General features: G+C 39.4%; 1 protein-coding gene and 1 long non-coding RNA gene across 3 annotated transcripts in view; one reads left to right on the plus strand and one right to left on the minus strand.

The window, feature by feature from the left end:
* Nucleotides 1-1,318: 1,318 nt before the first annotated feature.
* On the minus strand, nucleotides 1,319-18,280 carry LOC138687249 (uncharacterized). Its single transcript, XR_011326488.1, has 3 exons — nucleotides 18,174-18,280; nucleotides 17,710-17,857; nucleotides 1,319-1,551 (listed from the first exon to the last, which is right to left on the minus strand). It is a non-coding gene; the product is annotated as an uncharacterized lncRNA (long non-coding RNA).
* GARRE1 (granule associated Rac and RHOG effector 1) overlaps nucleotides 18,219-18,420 on the plus strand; it is a 62,459-nt gene continuing 62,257 nt past the window's right edge. For both annotated transcript variants that reach the window (XM_069793453.1, XM_069793458.1), the window contains exon 1: nucleotides 18,219-18,335. The gene's annotated coding sequence lies outside the window, so the exon portion shown is untranslated. The remainder of the gene's footprint in view (nucleotides 18,336-18,420) is intronic.

The raw sequence follows: 18,420 nt of genomic DNA on the forward strand, positions 1-18,420 counted from the left end.
TAAACAATTTGAAGGAAAAAAAGGGTACCTGGCATCTGCAACAGTGGATGAAACTTGCAAGGAGAGAGGTAATACCAGTCTTATACAGAACAGAGAACAGCAGTTACCCATTTCCTTTGGCCATGAGGTAGTATGTGTATGGAAAATGTCAGTGTATTGTAAAACCAATGTCTCCATTATATCCATGTTTTTTCTGCCCTGTCATTTTTGTTCCTGGGCTTGTCTTTTCAGAATACTTTTTAACTCTTGATGGTCAGGACAGCAATCGTGGGTGGTGATTACTTTGTTTAAGGCTCCCACTGCTAATTCTTTCTATGTTTCATTGCTTGTCTATTGTAATTAATTTCTGTATGTAGTAATTGTTTGGTTGTAGTAATTGTATGGTTCATATAGTCCTCATAAGGACTTTTAGTTCATGAGCTAAAACAAAGTTTTGGAACGTGAATGTTTAGGAAACATGGATATTGATGGATCTTGTGCAGAGGTGTCCTGGTTTCAGCTGGGATGTAGTTAACTGTCTTCCTAGTAGCTGGTACAGTGCTATGTTTTGAGTTCAGTATGTGAAGAATGTTGATAACACTGATGTTTTCAGTTATTGCTCAGTAGTGTTTAGACTATAGTCAAGGATTTTTCAGCTTCTCATGCCCAGCCAGGGCACCTGACCCAAACTGGCCAACAGTGTATTCCATACCATGTGACGTCCCATCTAGTTTAGGAACTGGGAAGGGGGGGGCAGGGATTTTCGCTGCTTGGGGACTGGCTGGGTGTCGGTCGGCGGGTGGTGAGCAATTGCCCTGCGCATCATTTGTACATTTCAATCCTTTTATTACTACTGCTGTCATTTTATTAGTGTTATCATTATCATTATTAGCTTCTTCTTTTCTGTTCTATTAAATTGTTCTTATCTCAACCCAGGAGTTTTACTTCTTTTCCTGATCTTCTCCCCCATCCCACTGGATGGGGGGGAGTGAGTGAGCGGCTGCGTGGTGCTTAGTTGCTGGCTGGGGTTAAACCACGACAAGAGGTATCAGATCTTGAATCCACTGTACAGATGCTTGGCACTCCTGAAACTTGTTGCACAGCATCTCAGCTTGGCAGTGCTGGAAAAGTGAACCTCTACATGGTTCTCTTGAGGGTTTCCTAATCAGTTGCTGGAACTGGAACTCCACACTCCTGATTCCACATCTTGTGGCATATCTTTTGTACTAAAAAGTATTACTGTTGATTAGATTCATGATATGCAAACACTTCTTGGCTAGAAAGTAGAACTGTGTTTTTGATATGCTTTTTATCTGTCGCAGGTTTTACAGGTTTTAAAACTCACGCAGAGAAATTTTGCAGATTCCACTCCCTTCTCTTTCCCCCTCAGAGGGCTGGGGGGATTCTTAAATATTCCTGCTGCAGACCTGCCTGGTCTTCACAGACTTTGCCCCAAGTAGTACCTTCAGATGCGGAAGAGGGTCTGAACAATCTGGGCCAGAGCTGGGAGCCAGAGGTCCCCCGTCCAGTCCAGCCAGTTCCTCAGCAATGCAGCAGTACATGGCAAATGCCCTGCCAAGGAAACACAGCCTCTCGGAAGCAGAAAATAGTAATAATCTACAGCAAGTCAGTGTGGCAGCTCATCGTCCAAGGCTTTGTAGCAGTTCTTCTGCAGTTTTGCTAAGCAATTACCAACAGATGGCAATACTGCACTGAGTATTCAGTGTCTGCATGTGGTCTTAAGGACTTCCCTCTGTTCTTACCAGGGAATTGCAAAATGGTTACTACCTTGTTTTAAGACCCTCTCACAATGATGTCACACGAACATAACCGTTCTGAAAAAAACCTATGAACATCACTTGTTTTGATGATTATATACAGGGGCAGTGCTTTTGAATGCCATCAGTGCTGGCCCATCTCTTTACCCATTGAAGGTAATGGGAAATTCAGTAGTTTCACCAGGGGTTCTGTTAATAATCAACATTTTTGAAAGATGTCACCCTTAAAATACTAGAGATTTGTCCAAAGCACTAAATTCTTTTTTTTTTATACATTTAAAACTCAAGTTTCAAAAGTTTGAAATCACATTTTTTTTAATAAGGCATCTTTCTTCTTTTAAGAAATAATTAAGTGGGCCAAAATTGCTGTAACACAGGCATCCTAAGAACAGAAATTGTACTATGGTGGGATAAAAATTTCTATGGTGCATAATGGAGATATTTTCTATAAGTTTCTTATTATTACAGATAGCTTTTCATCTATGAAAAAGGGAGCCAGAGTATAAATGAGCATTAAGCGACTGTATTTTAATTACTCGGCATTCTAAAATGGGTAATGGCAATAAGAGTTTAAAACATGGGTAGGAAATGGGCTAACTTTCTCAGAGACACAAAAATTGTCAAACTACAGCTTTTTTATATTAAAATTATATTAGCAATTTTACTAAGTAAAATAATAGTTCTCTGTGATTTAATATATTTATTACTGATCTGGAAAGAAAGCAAAGATCTGAAAAGGGAGCAGTGAAATCTGTAGATGAGAGATTATTTATATTAAGGTTAGAGAGGACTAGAAGGAACTTCAAAAGACCCAATTAGACAACATCACATGGGCAGACTGATGGCAAGCAGAACTCAAATTTGATAACTACAAAGTATTGTGCTATGGAAGGGAAGAAGAGGAGTTATTTATGTGATTCACAGCATTCTAAAAAAGTATATCAGCTTAGAAAACAGACTGAGGCCATGTTTAGCTGTGGTCAAAACAAGTAAACAAAATGTTGGGATGCATAAGAAAAGTGATAATAAGTTGAAGAATGTTAGAGGAATCAATATTGATATCTTCAGCTGTATGAAAGTGTAATGATACGGGCTGCAAAGATCTCAATGAAGGATACTGCAGAACTAGATGAAATTAAAAGAAGGATGAGAAGAATGACCTGGGCCAGGGAAAAGGCAAACTGAAAGATGTTTGGTTTTTACCCTTAAAACGAATCAGGCCTGAAAGGGCTGTGATAAAAAAAAAAAACAAAAAACCACAAAAATTACAGAATATTACAGAAAAGGTAGATATCGAACTTCAGTTCTTCATATCCTGTAACAGGAAAACAAGAGGAAATTTGTTGTGAAATGCAAAAATAACAATAATAAAATAAGCATGTAATTATATTACAAAACTTATTGTTCAGGGAAATCACTGAGACCAACAATTTCATAAGATTCAAAAAGAGATTAAATGGTTAAATTATTACCAGTAATACATGAAAGTAGTGATTTCTTTGAGTAAAAAATTGTGGGAAGTATATGAAAATTCCATGCTTCAGGTTTTTTAACATTCAAAATAGATTTAAGATTAAGTTGATATCTAATATGTACAGCAGATTATTCACTACCTATGGGTCTTCTACACCTTCCTCCAAATCATCTGTTGACGCTTCTGTTGGAAACAAGACATTAGGCTAAATGTATATTAGCTGAACAATTCCTATACCCACACTGCACAAAATTTCTATTGTGAGTCGTATTCTGCAGTGATCATATTCTTTAATTATACTGAAATGACAAATAGATTTCAGCAACCCTGTGCAGAGATGCATTTCAATAGACTTAACAGTGGCTTCCTAATTTGCACATTACTTACCCTAGTTATAGCAGGCAACTTTCTGGGGAAAAGAAAAAAAAAATAATTCGGTGATGCAAACCTTTACCTTCCTGCAGAACAGCCGACAGTGTCTCTGTTCTTTCCTTGAATACGCATCTGCTTCAAATCCTTAAGAACACTGCTTGGCTTCTTAGCTATCATATTGGGGCTCCCAAGTGTCCAATATAAAGCTTCAGGCTGCATGAACATCCTGCTTTGGGTACGACTGAAGTTGTTCACAGTCTCTCCCAAAATTGTTCCTGCTCCTTTCAGGCTAACTTGATGGAAGATCCATGGAGATCACTACTGCATAAGCAGTTAACGTCTCTGTAAATACCTGATAGGGAATATACATGGAAGAGAACCCCAATCTCATCCTTTCTGAAGAACCTAGTATTTCCATGCTGCACTTATCAGCCCACAGAATGACTGCAGTGCTAACACTTTACATGAATGGTAACTAGTTAATTAACATTTCTTAAAGTCCTGAAACCTCAGATTAATAGTGCTCTGGAGTATAAAGACATAATATTATTTCATTGAGCATTTGTCATTTAAAAAGCTCTATGCCTAAAGCTTTAATCAACTCTGTAAGATGAGAGCAATTTCCTTTTTGTCACATTTGGGTCTCTTGTCTCTGCTAAGACGCACGTGTAGTTAAACTATGTATTTCTTTGAAGAGGAGCACAGGTACTACTGTTTATATGATTGTGGAAGCCAAACCCAACAGTAGAATCCTACACTTAAGAGAGGTGTATATTTTTAAGAGTTATTTTTAGAAGATACATTTACCTGAATTTATAAATTGTGACACTGTATCACTTCTATTAGCACAGAAAAATTCTCCTCTTCAGTTAACTATTGTTTTGCTAAAGCTACCAAGTCACAGTGTCTCTAAAATGTCTTGGTTCTAACAAAGACTACTATTTTTGGTTATATGAAACAATTACTGGCTACCAGATTTAAATCTGTTTTGGTAGCATAGGAATACATTAATCTTGGGTGCAATTCCTCTATATGCAATGGGTTTTATACAAGGCAGGAAATTAATTTATAATTTACCATTATGTTATATCAAATACTACAGAAAGCAAGGGTATTCTTTTGAATAATGAGCAAAGAACTATGAATTTTCAGTAATGTCCACTGCTACAGAAATCAGAGCTTTTAATAGTGGTCAAGAACACCTACCTGAGTAGTACAAAAATCACTTCAGATATATATGTGACTTGAGCATAAAATTTCATGGTGTATTGGCTTTGTGTGGCAAGGTTTTGGTAGCGGGGGGGGGGGGGTTACAGGGGTGGCTTCTATAAGAAGCTGCTGGAAGCTTCCCCTGTGTTCGAGAGAGCCCATACCAGCCGGCTTTAAGATGGACCCGCCGCCGGCCAAGGCCGAGCCAATCAGCAACAGTGGTAGCGCCTCTGTGATAATATTTTTAAGAAGGAAAAAAAGTTGTGGGATAGACAGAAACGGCAGCCGGAGAGAGGAGTGAGAACATGTAAGAGAAACAACCCTGCAGACACCAAGGTCAGTGCAGAAGGAGGGGGAGGAGATGCTCCAGGCGCCGGAGCAGAGATTCCCCTGCAGCCCGTGGGGAAGACCATAGTGAGGCAGGTTGTCCCCCTGCAGCCCAGGGAGGTCCACGGTGGAGCAGATCTCCACCTGCAGCCCATGGAGGACCCCACGCCGGAGCAGGTGTGTGCCTTAAGGAGGCTGTGTCCCTGTGGGAACCCCACGCTGGAGCAGGCTCCTGGCAGGACCTATGGATCTGTGGAGAGAGGAGCCCACGGAGCAGGTTTTCTGGCAGGACTTGTGACCCCATGGGGGACCCACGCTGGAGCAGTGTGCTCCTGAAGGACTGCACACCGTGGAAAGGACCCATGCTGGAGCAGTTTGTGAAGAACTGCAGCCCGTGGGAATGGCCCACGTTGGAGAAAGTTCGTGGAGGACTGTCTCCCGTGGGTGGGACCCCACGCTGGAGCAGGGGAAGAGTGTGATGAGCCCTCACCCTGAGGAGGTGAAGCGGCAGAAAATAACGTGTGATGACCGTAAACCCCATCCCTGTCCCCCTTGTGCCGCTGGGGGGGCTTGGTGGAGAAATCCGGGAGTGAAGTTGTGCCCGGGAAGAAGGGAGGCGTGGAGGGAAGGTGTTCTGAGATTTCATTTTATTTCTCATTTACCTTAATCTGGCTGATTTGTAATAAATTGAGCTAATTTTCCCTAAGCTGAGTCTGTTTTGCCCGTGATGGTAATTAGTGAATGATCTCTCCTGTCCTTATCTTGACCCACAAGCTTTTTTGTTATATTTTTCTCTCCCCTGTCCAGCTGAGGATGGGGGAGTGATAGAATGGCTTTGGTGGGCACCTGGCATCCAGCCAGGGTCCACCCACCACATGTGGTCAATTGGCAATTGTGCCATAAACGTTAATATAGGGACACAACTGAAAATGTTGTCCACAGTGACAGGGCCCATGCAATAGTTTTTTCAAGCTGCAGGTGACACTATGGAGCATCAGACTGCTTACTTGGACTCCAGTTTGGTGTCCATGCAAAAATCTTTCTCTTGCAAAAGACCTCTGGCAAAAATGATATTACACAGTAGAAGACTGTTATTCAAGCATCATCATCTGGCTTAGCACATAATATCAAGAACATTACTGCATGTACAGCGCAAGCAGCAGCGAACTCTGAGGCTGAGGGCATGGTGGGATTGCCCCTTTCAAAAGCAGCCGAGATTTCTGCTTGATCAGAAAGACTGCATGATGATGGCCTGCAGTCATCCAGGTTCCAGTGGCTACACAAAAGCAGCTCTGACCACATGTATTCTTTTCATGTATTCTGGGAAGCCAACTGTATGCAGAAAAATCTGCTTTTTTTGTGTAATCAATACTGGCAGGTAGATTTCTTCTGAAGTATTTTTAGACATTACATATAAACTTCACCCAGTCTCTTGAAATTCAGTGTTTCTTTCCCTTTACAAGCAGAGAAGCCGAAATAAGATTTTTACTCTGAAAAGTGACTGGAAGAACAGCAATGGCGCCTCCTCTGATTTTTATCTTACATTCAGTTTACAATTTCAATAAAGATCTATTTACTAGTTGTCACTTAATATTAAAAGTTACTGTTGCTGACTTTAATATGAAAATGACGAGAGATTCAGGAAGCACAATTAATAACTCTGCTAATGATGCAATGGCCAAGAAGCTTACTCTTTCATAACTACTCTAGTGGTGTCACACTAATAAGACAAACCAGCAGGAAAAATACTTATCTAAAAAGAACGCAAGCAGATTTTTTTTCATGTAGAAGGATAGCGAAGCTGTTAAATTATGTGTACTTTCTGACTTTATTTTATATTCATAGTAAAAGCACTTGCCAAGTTCACAGAGGAAATCATTGCACAAGCCTGGTTTACGGGTCTGTGATCAAGCCATCATTGTCTCTTGTTTTTGTAAGGTAAGCCAATCAGTTAGCTAAAATATGGTTCCACTGAAAACAATGGGAAATTCATTTTGATGTTAGTGGAATGATGTCCGTTCCCATAACTATTACTTTTTCAGGTAATTGTTATATTTATTATACATTATATTAGCATTAAATATTAATTATTATAATTATATGTAATTATAATTATATAAATATTACACATTGTACTTATTTTGCACGTATACTATACAATAGAGAGGAAAGGTCTTAAAAACATACTATTTAGAGAAAATGCCACGTATTTCCAGATGGAAAGTACTTTTCACAATGGAAATGGTTTAATACAGACATTTAAGTTACTTCGGTTTCTAGAAAAATACAGTTTTTGCAGTCATAGGGTCTGATCTACTCCTGTTAAGTTTAACACAAAGATTGCCGCTCATCTTAAAAGCAGTAGAACCAAGCTCTTGGAATATATTCTTTAAAATATGCTTACTACTTTAAATGTTCATCATTGCTTCAGTGAACAGCGTACATGTCTGAGGATAGGTGTTTGCAGTATCAAATAGGAGGTGACCTTAACTGTTTTGGTCATGTGCATATTAATTCAAAGTTCTAGCAAATTCTCTATGTATGATTTTTCGATTGTAAGTCAAGTCCCTAATGGGAAGCAAAGACAGCTTTGAAGTACCATTCACATGTAATTCTTGGCAGCTGACCCACTAAAGTAGAGTTTTGAGACTTGTGTTTTGCACTGCTATCATTTCTGCAACTAGTTTCCTTCCTCCCCTCTCAGTGGGGCTCCTGCTGGGAATGTAACACACATCAGTGGAGTAAGCAGTGATGTGCCAGTCTGCATCTGCTACAAACCAGCCTAAAAATAAAACCCAATTGGACAATGCCATTTGGTGTACAGCAGCACATAGTCTAGTAACGTAAACCAGGCTGTCAGCAAAGATAAATGATTGTTCAGCTACATGCCAAACAAATCTTGGGATCTTAAAAAAAAACCAGAAACAAGCCTTTGATATTCATTTATAAACTTAATCTCTCAAGATTTATTATCATTGCAATTTCATGAATTTGCATCAGTGAAAGCATAATGAGAATGTCTCATCAAAATTTACTATTAATATTTTAAGAAATCCGTCCATCTTGCAGCTTGTTTCAGTTCAAGGAAGTTCTCTGGTAATGTAGATTTTGTTTTAGAAAATGTCTACCCTTCAGGTTGACATTTTTTCCTGTGCATATTAGATGAGCCCAATTCTTTTGCCAGTATCTCTTTAAAATCCCAGTTCTGTAGACTGAATCTTTTCAAAAAGATGCACGTTAATGTTGTTCTTTCTACAGATTCTGTTTGAAATACCTGCCTGCATTTTTTTGCTTGTGTGTATTATCAGACTCCTTGAATTTAAAAGGGTATGGTCATACAGAGGGCACAAATGACTACAATGCAAATAATTGCAGGCTCTTAAATTACAGATACAACTTTGTACCTCATTCTTCATGCTACCATACAATTTGCAGGGGGAAAACTCTCCAGATCTTTGCATTTTTTAGGTTTTCAAATTCCTGTTGAATTGGATTTTGAGGATATTTACAAATGTTATTCTTAATTCATAAATTGCCAACCTTGAAACAAATGCCCACATTTATTTTACGTAAAATGGGAGTGCAATTAGACACAGAATGGAATCATATTAACTGCAGGTCCTGGGCCTTCAATGAGATCTATATGTAAACGGATCTCACTGCAAGATCAGCCCCATGATTTTTAAAATCATTAAGTAAAAACAGGACCAAAGCTAACAGGCTTTAAATATCTTTTGTTACTGCTACTATAGTTATGGCTCAAAATCCCCAAATTACATGTATACCATTGTACAGCTGGAGAAATGAGCTTTACAAAGATTTCTGCTTATATATTTTCAGAAAAATGATTACACACTCTTAAAAACATAGGGTATAAAACCACTACAGATTTAACTTCATTCTTATTATGTACTGTGCTGGTTTGCCAATTCTACATGCGCAAAAACCATGAGAGAGAGTGTCCCAAAGTATTATGAGCCTGATTTTCTCAGGAAACCACCATTCCTAGAATTATAGATGGAGCAAAACATGAAGTTGCATGGAACTTGCAATCAGAAGGCCAAAATTAGCAACTCTGAAGACTGTCAGTATGTTACTTAATCCATGAGGAGAAAAACACAACTCCTGTCAGGGACAAATGTGCCTAATCCCCAAATCTTACTTTTCTGAAACCACCAGTGGGATCACCCTGCGTACATAGTCAAGAGTTTGTTAGTTGGCATAGGGGTCAAACACACATGTTTGTACGCAATTGTTTCAGGAAATAGCAAATCATGCTATCTCAACAACTTTACAGATTATTTGTTCTCTAGAAACAATATTGAGTAGATTGGGGGATAGATGTGCATGTTGTACAGTTTAACTTAAGAGCACAGTAATAGAAGTTTTTTTCACTAGTTTTATGATTATTATCTGATACAGTCTCTATGAGAGGACAGAATTGTCTTCAAATTTGTATGGAAGAGAAAGTATTTAGATCTGCATTGTGTCCCCAACTCAGAATGCTATTTATAAGGCCTGATGCTACTGCAGTTTATTTACCATCTTCTTCTATTTGTAGCCTTTGGTATGGTAAAAAACAGAGATAAATATGACAAAACAACTCTGTGTATTTTTATTATATCAATCTTTGTAAAAACAGGCAATTAATTTATTTCTCACAATATCTGTGGTAACAATTAAAGATAAGACAAATACGTGTGTGTACCTGTGCATGTACCTATGTGTTTCTTGGCATGTTTTAAGGTTGTCTTTGAGCTGGATAGAAAGTGATTACAGCTAGCCTTAGTGAAATATAAAAAATGATGGGCTTATAAATCTATATTACCTTTATTTCATATTGAGGCAGCATGTATTTAGCTTGCTTAGAGGAAGCTAAGCATAAGCTACTTTATTGTGATAAATTCACAATAGGTTCCCTTACTAATTGGTTCCCTTACTAATTAGTTCCCTTACTAATTAGTTTTTTTATTTCCTATATGACTATGCATTTCAATCTCTTTTCTTCTCGTTTTTCTTTCATGCTAAATTGAACATCTGTCAACTACATCACCATGTCTGAAATATTCTCCCATTAAAAAGGAAAAAGAGTATACTCTATATCCTATTATTTAGTGCCTTCTCATCTTCCAACTCTGGGAATTGCAAAGATCCTTGAGATGTATACACAGTGTGTTGACACTCAATACCACTATCAAAGCTTATCTTTGAAAGATCTATATCATATAATTTCCTCACTCTAACTCTTGGAATTCCAAAAGAAAAGTAACATATGCAAAATCCAACAACAGAATACAACTGATGTATAGAATTTGTATGGCCTACAGATTGCTTTACTAGTCCCTTATCTTTTAGTAACTGTTGGCTTGATATTGTGCCTAAAAGGATCTGGCTTGATATTGTGCCTAAAAGGATCTGAAGTATGTATATTTGGGTTACAGTATCTTGATTCATCAGTGTGAAATTAAAAAAATGCACTTGTAGGTACTGTTTATCTGCTTTTTTGAATTATTTAGCAGTGCACACACAAAGCTGAAAATCTTTCTTCCCCTCAAACCTCAGTTGTCCGTTGCTACCACAGGGCTGTTGTCTCATGGTCCCTCATGCTGACAGATACGACAACTCACACAAGAGTTGCATAATGAATATGGGCAGTTCTTGTGGGACTGATGTTTTGTTTCCTGCCTCTCACACCAGCGAGAACTGTGATCTGATAGTCTGATACAGTGGTAGCTTTTTATACCTCCTTTTACAATAGTGCCATTGATTAGATGTTATGCAAAAGAGCTGGGAACCACAACTATCCATTTCAACAAAGCTACACACAACTTGGATTAATGACAGATGAATCGGGACCTTTGGAGCCAAATGACAATAGAGAGGTTTGCATGTGCCTCTTGAAACAAGGCAGACATAGCAATTGAGATAGAGGATGCAGAGAGCACCTTTAACTAGCCCACTCGTACGTAAGGGTCATCGATCTGCCTTAGATCCCCTGGTGCATTTGGAAGATGGTGAAGGATCTAAAATTATTGTGGGATGCCAAAGAAGTAATTTCTGGTAGCCCTTAAACTTCAGGCAAATTAATACCCAACTGAGGAATTTCTGGGCTGTGAAAAAGACAACAGTAGACTGAACCGTAAATGCTGTGAGACCTGCTCCTGCATCCTTGCCCTGCATTCAGCAGTGCAGGATATTTGCATCTAATAACACAGCCAGTTGTGCACCATTTTGGCTGAGGAAGTTTAAAAAGCAAGCAAACAAACAAACAATCACTGGGCACTGTATCATCAGCTTTAGTTTAACGATGAGGAGAGTGAGCTCATCCTGTTCAAACCTGTCAGATTTGTCAAGGAGAACAAGGCCCAGGTAGTGGACTACAATGCAAGCAAACCCTCTACACTCTTGGCAGCAGTTACAGGGAAAGTACGAAAGCACTAGAAGCTGACTAAACAAATCAAGAACCTGAAACCAGCCACTGAGGTAAGCTACGTTGGCTTTCCTGTTGGAGCCAGAGGAAAATGGTACCCAGCCAATCAAGCATTGCTAGCTGCACTGGTCCCTTGGGAAACAGATGAGACTGGGTTGCCAAGTTTTAGTAGATAAGTCCCACTCTTCTCTGTCAACATCCTGAATGTCTTCTCAAGCATAGGACAGACAGGTGACCAAAGCTCTATCGTGGCCAAAGACTAGCTCATAGGCATCTCGCATTTCGTGATGTCACCGGGGGACCTGGACTGGTTTGGATAGGACACCCAAAGAGGCTCTGTACTGAGGGGTTTAGCAAGAGTCATTGATGAAGGAAGCTTTGTCAGTCTCGTATTTTGTTGTTCCTGAGAAATGCCTTCCTGTAAGTGGATTGCTTAAATCCCAATCCCAGTCAGGGCATTTGAGTATTTCTGTAATTAATGAAGAAATTCTAGAGAAAAGACTAGTTCATTCACATGTCATGCCTGCATCATCAGATCACAGCTTTACCTACTATACTTTTCTGGATGTTATCAAGTAATTTAGCAAAGTTTCAACCATGAGATATTGGCTTACATGTTTCTCTGTTATCCTTCTGTTTGACCTACTTTCATAATTCCATGTTCTCAATTACAAAATTACTTCTTATTTGGCAGTTTTCCACAATACAAAATAATCTGTATAGGCAAAAGGTAATAACAGTACCACTAAGGCAGTTGAAATTAAATTGCCTTTGTTACAGTGCCCTAACAGAAACTAAGGCAGTGCAATAGCATTCAGTCCCCTGTACAGTCCACCTGCAACAATCCTCTGTTGCAGGAACTACCACATGGAAATTCTTTAAAACTACCATTTAGGCTTCTTTCTAGACGACTTTAAATATTTATATATATTTATAAACATATATAATTATTTGTGTATTTATATAAACATAAGTTAAAATAAATAATCTAAAATTCACCATTCATATGGTAGCGTGTTTAGTATAGACTATTAAAATAAGAATTATATGTCCAATATAAGACACTTACTAAAAAAGTCAAGTTCTGTTATCTGAAACATACATAACACCTTATTGCAATCAGTTGTACAAGGTAACAAAACATAATTTGGCAGGTAGCCTCTAATTTCAAACATTTAGTAGAAAGGATACTATTTTTCTATACCTGTTTATAAATTTTCTAGAATTAATTCTAAATTTTGTTTCACCACTTCTTAAGTAGTGTGTAGACTCTATTATATTAGAAGCCCTAAATGCCCTATTAGTAAGTTGGGTCAATTACATAGAATTACATTTTACTCTTAGTCACAACTTTACAATGGAATATACTTAAATGCCATATTCACTTCTAAGTAAAAAAAAAAAAAATTTAAAAAATCGGTCTAGTTCTTATTCACACATTTACAGCGTATCTCTTTTATAAGGATCTTCTAAGATCTAGTATTATAAAAGGTCAACAACAGTTCTTCCTGTCTCACAAATACTCTCTCAACACTTCCATATTTGCTGCATACTTTGAACAGTTCTAAGCCAACTGCTAATGGCTAACTAATAATGAATTAATAATCATGTGCTACTCATCAGAATAAAATTTTTAAATATAAAAAACTTCTCCAGTATTTAGATGGCCATGCAAACTATTTTACCACAGCTGGCTGAGAAGTACATTTTTGTGGTTTTGCAAGCTGATTCCTTTTTTGTGAAAGTTTTCAAGAAAACAAGCAAAATGAGATCCCAGACATCTGAATCACCAGACATTAAAAAAAAATTATGCATATGTTTAAGCAGTTGACTTCCTAAAGCAAAAATATGACAAGCCAATGACCATTTTGTACATGCAGTTGGGAGTACTCCACTCCTGTGCCCACCTAGCTGGTTACAACAGGCAAAGAATTTATTTCAGAGTCTAGTCCTCCATTTCAGCACAACTGGAAGGCAGTTTTTTAAGCAGAATAGCAATTTAAAAACAAACACATCTTCTCCTTCATCTCTGGACTAGGGACACTGACCTTCGAAATATCTGAAATTCTTCCACTGCCTGTAAACAAAAATGGACTGCAGGCAGTCATGATCATATGTCACTCTTACAAAACATTCTTACTTGTTGGCTACTTTTTGGAAAGGTTATTTGCTGTCAATCAAGTGACAAGTTCTGCTTATAATAATGGTGATGACATCAGACCTGTAGAAGAGAAGATTAGTATGGGGAGTCTAAATATATAAACTAGAAGGTCATGGGACACATCCAACGTCGATTGAAGTCAACGGCCTCCATTCACTTCAACCAAAACTGGACTGATGCACATAGGATTAAGAGATTTATATATACATATATATTTATTTTCCCTATAGCCAGTATCATTGGCTTGCAGCCTAGGATTTTTTAAGGTGACCTGAATCTTTGGTTTGTCTGACAAGAAAAGGTGATTGTCCCTATTTTTATTTTTAGGTGGCCATATATAGACAGTTATGTTCACTCTTTCCAAAGTGGGACTTGCCCTGTGGAGGCAACGGGCAAGAATTTTTCCAAACAGCAGGCTGGGGGCTCTAGCCACGCATTTCTTTTGCCATTTGGTAGTGTTTACAAAGAAGCTGGGCAAGAGGCCAATTCTCATTTTAAGCCTCAGGTTGGACACAATGGTCGGTCAATGTAGTGAGGGGTATAAAGCGTAGGTCAGCAGTTTTCCTGTCAGGCAGCAAATAACTAAATTTCACTTGTCTGAAATAGGATTTTAGTTGTCCAGGGCTGCAGGACAAAAGGACTGTTCTCACCCTGACAGCTGGAATGGATGATTTGTGAAACGTATTTTTAGAAGTCTTATTTGCCTACGTGTATGCCTGCATTGTCAAACATTCAGACAGCAAGAGCGAGTTAGGCTATGAGCCACGAGGACTGTGACATACTGTAAAAACTGTATAATGTATCTAGATCTAAACTCGCATTTTCATTACTTCTCACCCTCCAACTGGAAATATACAGTGAAAATATTAATGCAACACTACTGCTGTTCTTCCTGTACTTCAACATACTATCACTACAGCATTCACAGTAATTAGCAACCACAATGGGAAAAATCACTGCTGATACAAAAGGACATTAGTGATCAAGTCTGTTTTCCAAAATATCCCTGGTTTTCCCCACGTTTCCTTTTCCTAAACATATCTCTATCTGATTAACAGAAACAACAACGTCTTGTAAATTAGCTTTTTCCCTTAACAAGACAACACACTCTTGAGGGATTTTATTACTAACATTCATCCTCCTAATCTTATCCCACACCTTGCTGATATGCATATCCTTACTAACATTTGCACATGGCTATTGTGCCAATGCTGCTTTTTTTCCGAGGTAATGATTTCTTCCTCCTACAGCCCATGACATCAAGTTGCACTCACAATACATTTCACAGCTGGTTTCCTCTCTCTCTAAACAACATTGTTACATTTTTTTGTTTAAACAGTGCACTGATTTCCTTCCCTTCCTAATCAGTGGGGGTCTTGGAAAGCACTTTTCACATACACTTAACGTCAATAGGAAAATCATAAATATAACTGAATACATCTATTCTATGCTGATTTACATATGACTTAATGAAATAGTTAACCATACTACCATCTTTCAAAATATTTAGAATTCATAAAATAAAAAAATAGAATATTCAGTATAAATATAGCATTATAAGCATTCAGGAAAATAATTTTAATGTACAATGTCACAACAGATATCTACACTACATATTTTCTAGTCCTTAAGAATTTCCTCTTTATTCTGCATTGTTTATTATGCACTTCTGCTGAACTGAATGTTTTCATACTCTGTTCATATTAAGAAGTGTGAACTTCCTATTTATTTTTCAGTCTGTCTTAAATTCGTACCATCTGGTGAAGACATATTAGCTTTAAGGCTAGGATTTTTACCAGTCTTCTGTACCTTTATGCTCTTATCTATAAACTTCATCTGTAACAAATTTCAAATGAAATGTCTGATCTTTAGAGACAGTTATGTGTTAAAAGTTGTTATACAGCACTGTAAAAAAATTATAATAATATGTAAATAAATCCAACAAGTCAAGATAAAAAATAAGGTTATTGTGTGTAACCCCACCATTAGTGTTGACAGAACCAAATTCTGCACAGATCCACTGAATGCAATTAAATCATTAGTCTAAGAAAATACAGAGCAGATCTGGACACCTCCTGATAGTGTGAAAGAACATGTTCATGCACTGTATTGAACTGTAGGACTAGGTCTGTAGAACAAATTTCTGCCTGTGAATACAGTATGCTTTAGTCAGCATGGCTTATGTAATTTTGGGATCTATTGGAACAACTACATGTTGGTAAAACACATAGCACTATTAGAAAAAGTTCTGGTGGACGGCCATCAGCTAGTGCAGTATAATTTGCAAGCTATTCATCAGGGCAGGAGATTATTGTGATCTTGTAAGCACTGTATCTTGCTATTCATATGCCCAAGAACTGCAAGGTACGTGGCTTGGAGAGCAGAAGGGTTTCTGGAAAGGAGAACAGTTTACAGGTGGGAAATGTCAATAGCTCACCAGGGATTCTAGATTTCTTTTTCGACAGGCCTGGACAGGACATGCAACAAGACTCAAGTGTGAGTGGTAATGTTTGCCTTAGTAACTCCTGATGGTTTGCTTCTTCCTACAACAGTCCCCGGCACTGCTCTGCGCTGCTTATGTGACACAACCTCAGCACAAGAGCAACACTTGAGCTCCTGGAGAGCTGCGTGCAGCTAAAAAGCTCCAGACTGGCCACCCTGCTTCCCAAGGATAGGAAATATAAGTATCCCTAAAAATACATGTCTGTTTGTGTGTGTCAATTTCTCTCTCTCTTCATTCCTTAAAAACCCCCTAAACAACACAAAACAAAAAAAAAAGGAGGCATTTTGTGGGCTTTTTTGGTTTACTTTTAAGGTGTAGCCTCAGTATCTGGCCTGGGAGGAAGGAAAATCCATCCCAGTATTTTCTTTTCTCTTTCCCTTCCTCTTCAGGTCCTTCGAACTTCCTTTACACTCAGTTTTTCTACTTCATACCTATGCTTCCTCCCAACCAAAAACTTGTTGAAACCTCATCAGAGTCTTTTTTATCTTTTTAAAAATGTTTCATCTATCATTTAGTTAAAAGTGAAAAAAAAAGAAAAAGAAAAAGAAAAAAGGTACTTTCTCCAGCCCTTTATTGCACTCTTCCAGTACAAAGAATACTCCGACACCCCTCTCTCTTGAAGGAGCCAACAATATGACAGCCTTCTGTTCCCTTGTGCGCTTTCCAAGTATTTCCCAGGTATCTCTTAATTTGAGGACTAAATCTACTAGGAAGAGACATGCTTAGTAGACAAGCAAGAATCAGAAAAGTTCGGAGGGAACGCACTGATGAGAAGCCCAGTCTGCCAGCAACCATCTGTTACAGAGAAGGAAACAAAGCCACAGATTGCTCCTAGGCAGCTCCCCACAGACACTACTTGAGGACTATTTCTAGCTTGTGGCTAGAAGGTGTCCAATAAATTGACAATTTCACTTCTTCCCACAGAGTTTTCTGATTAGCAGCACTGGAACTGGTGGAAATTACTGTTATTTTCACTTTATTAGTATCATATCCAAGTGTGTGGGTTTGGTGTTTCTGAGGGGGGAATTAGAGCCAGATGATTGGATGCTTAGCCCCGTAGACAAAATTTTTGCTTACATATATTCCAACAATTTTTAACTACTCTCCTACTATTACACGTTACCTCATTTTCTACCTTCTACCAGACACTTCTGTATGTTACTAAATGCTTGTTCCATTTAAAATGTAAGATTCTAAATAAGCGTTGGAAATAAAAAATAATCACTTTCGACCAGGAAAGACAGGATTAACAGAAGACTATTTCTATGGAAATAGGATTTGAAAATGCATCGTACCGCGCAGCAAACTTTTCTGTATAAAATCTGCATTAAGCCTGAGAAATAATAACAAACCAGTTTAAACTCACACAGCAAAGCCATCATAGACCAGGGCTGTTTCTGAACAATTCCTAAAGCTGGTAGCACCACGGCAATTATGTCCAAGGGATCAATTCGAGATAATTTTTGTGCAATTTACCTAATTCCCAAATAAATCCATTTAACAGCAGTGTTGAATTCTGCAGTTTCTCCAGCCAGCGACTTTGAACGGAAGAGGAATACAGTACTTCGCAGGTGCCACTGGCCATCTCCGTCACAAATTGCTCTACTGAGGAAGGACCCTGCGCCTGACCACAAAACAACGGACCGGGACACCTCATTATTTTAAGCACGTATGCGATATTCACTGATTACTCCCCCCCCCCTTCTTCTCTTCTGCCTGGCCGTCCCTCACCCTCGTTCTGCCGCACGCCTCACAGCCGGGCCCTGTCCTGGGCGGGCCCTGTCACCCCCTCACCGGGACAACCCCGCCACCCCCCCCGCCTCATCTCACCTCACCTCACCTCACCCCCCCGCGCTCCCCAGGGGACCCCCGGTGCCGCCGCCGCCGCCCGCCCCTTCCGTCTCCTCCCCATCGCCCGCCGCCCCCTGCCCTTCCCTCACCCCTCAGCCGGCGGCCGCCCTCTCCCGCCTTCCCCTTCCCGCTGTCACTCGCGGCTCCGCCCGCCCCCTCGCCCGGCCCCTCCCCGGCGCCCGGCGGAGGAGCCGCCGTTTCCGGAGTACACAGAGCGGGGCTGGCCGTGCGGCGGGGGCTGTCGCGGGCAGGTGAGTGAGCGCCGCCGCCGAGCCCCGGCTCCCGCCGACCGGCCTTCCCCCGGGCCCCTCGGCGAGGGCTGTCCCCAGCCGCTGC

This window comes from Haliaeetus albicilla, chromosome 10 (genome assembly GCF_947461875.1).
Source record: "Haliaeetus albicilla chromosome 10, bHalAlb1.1, whole genome shotgun sequence".
NCBI classification, from domain to species: Eukaryota; Metazoa; Chordata; class Aves; order Accipitriformes; family Accipitridae; genus Haliaeetus; species Haliaeetus albicilla.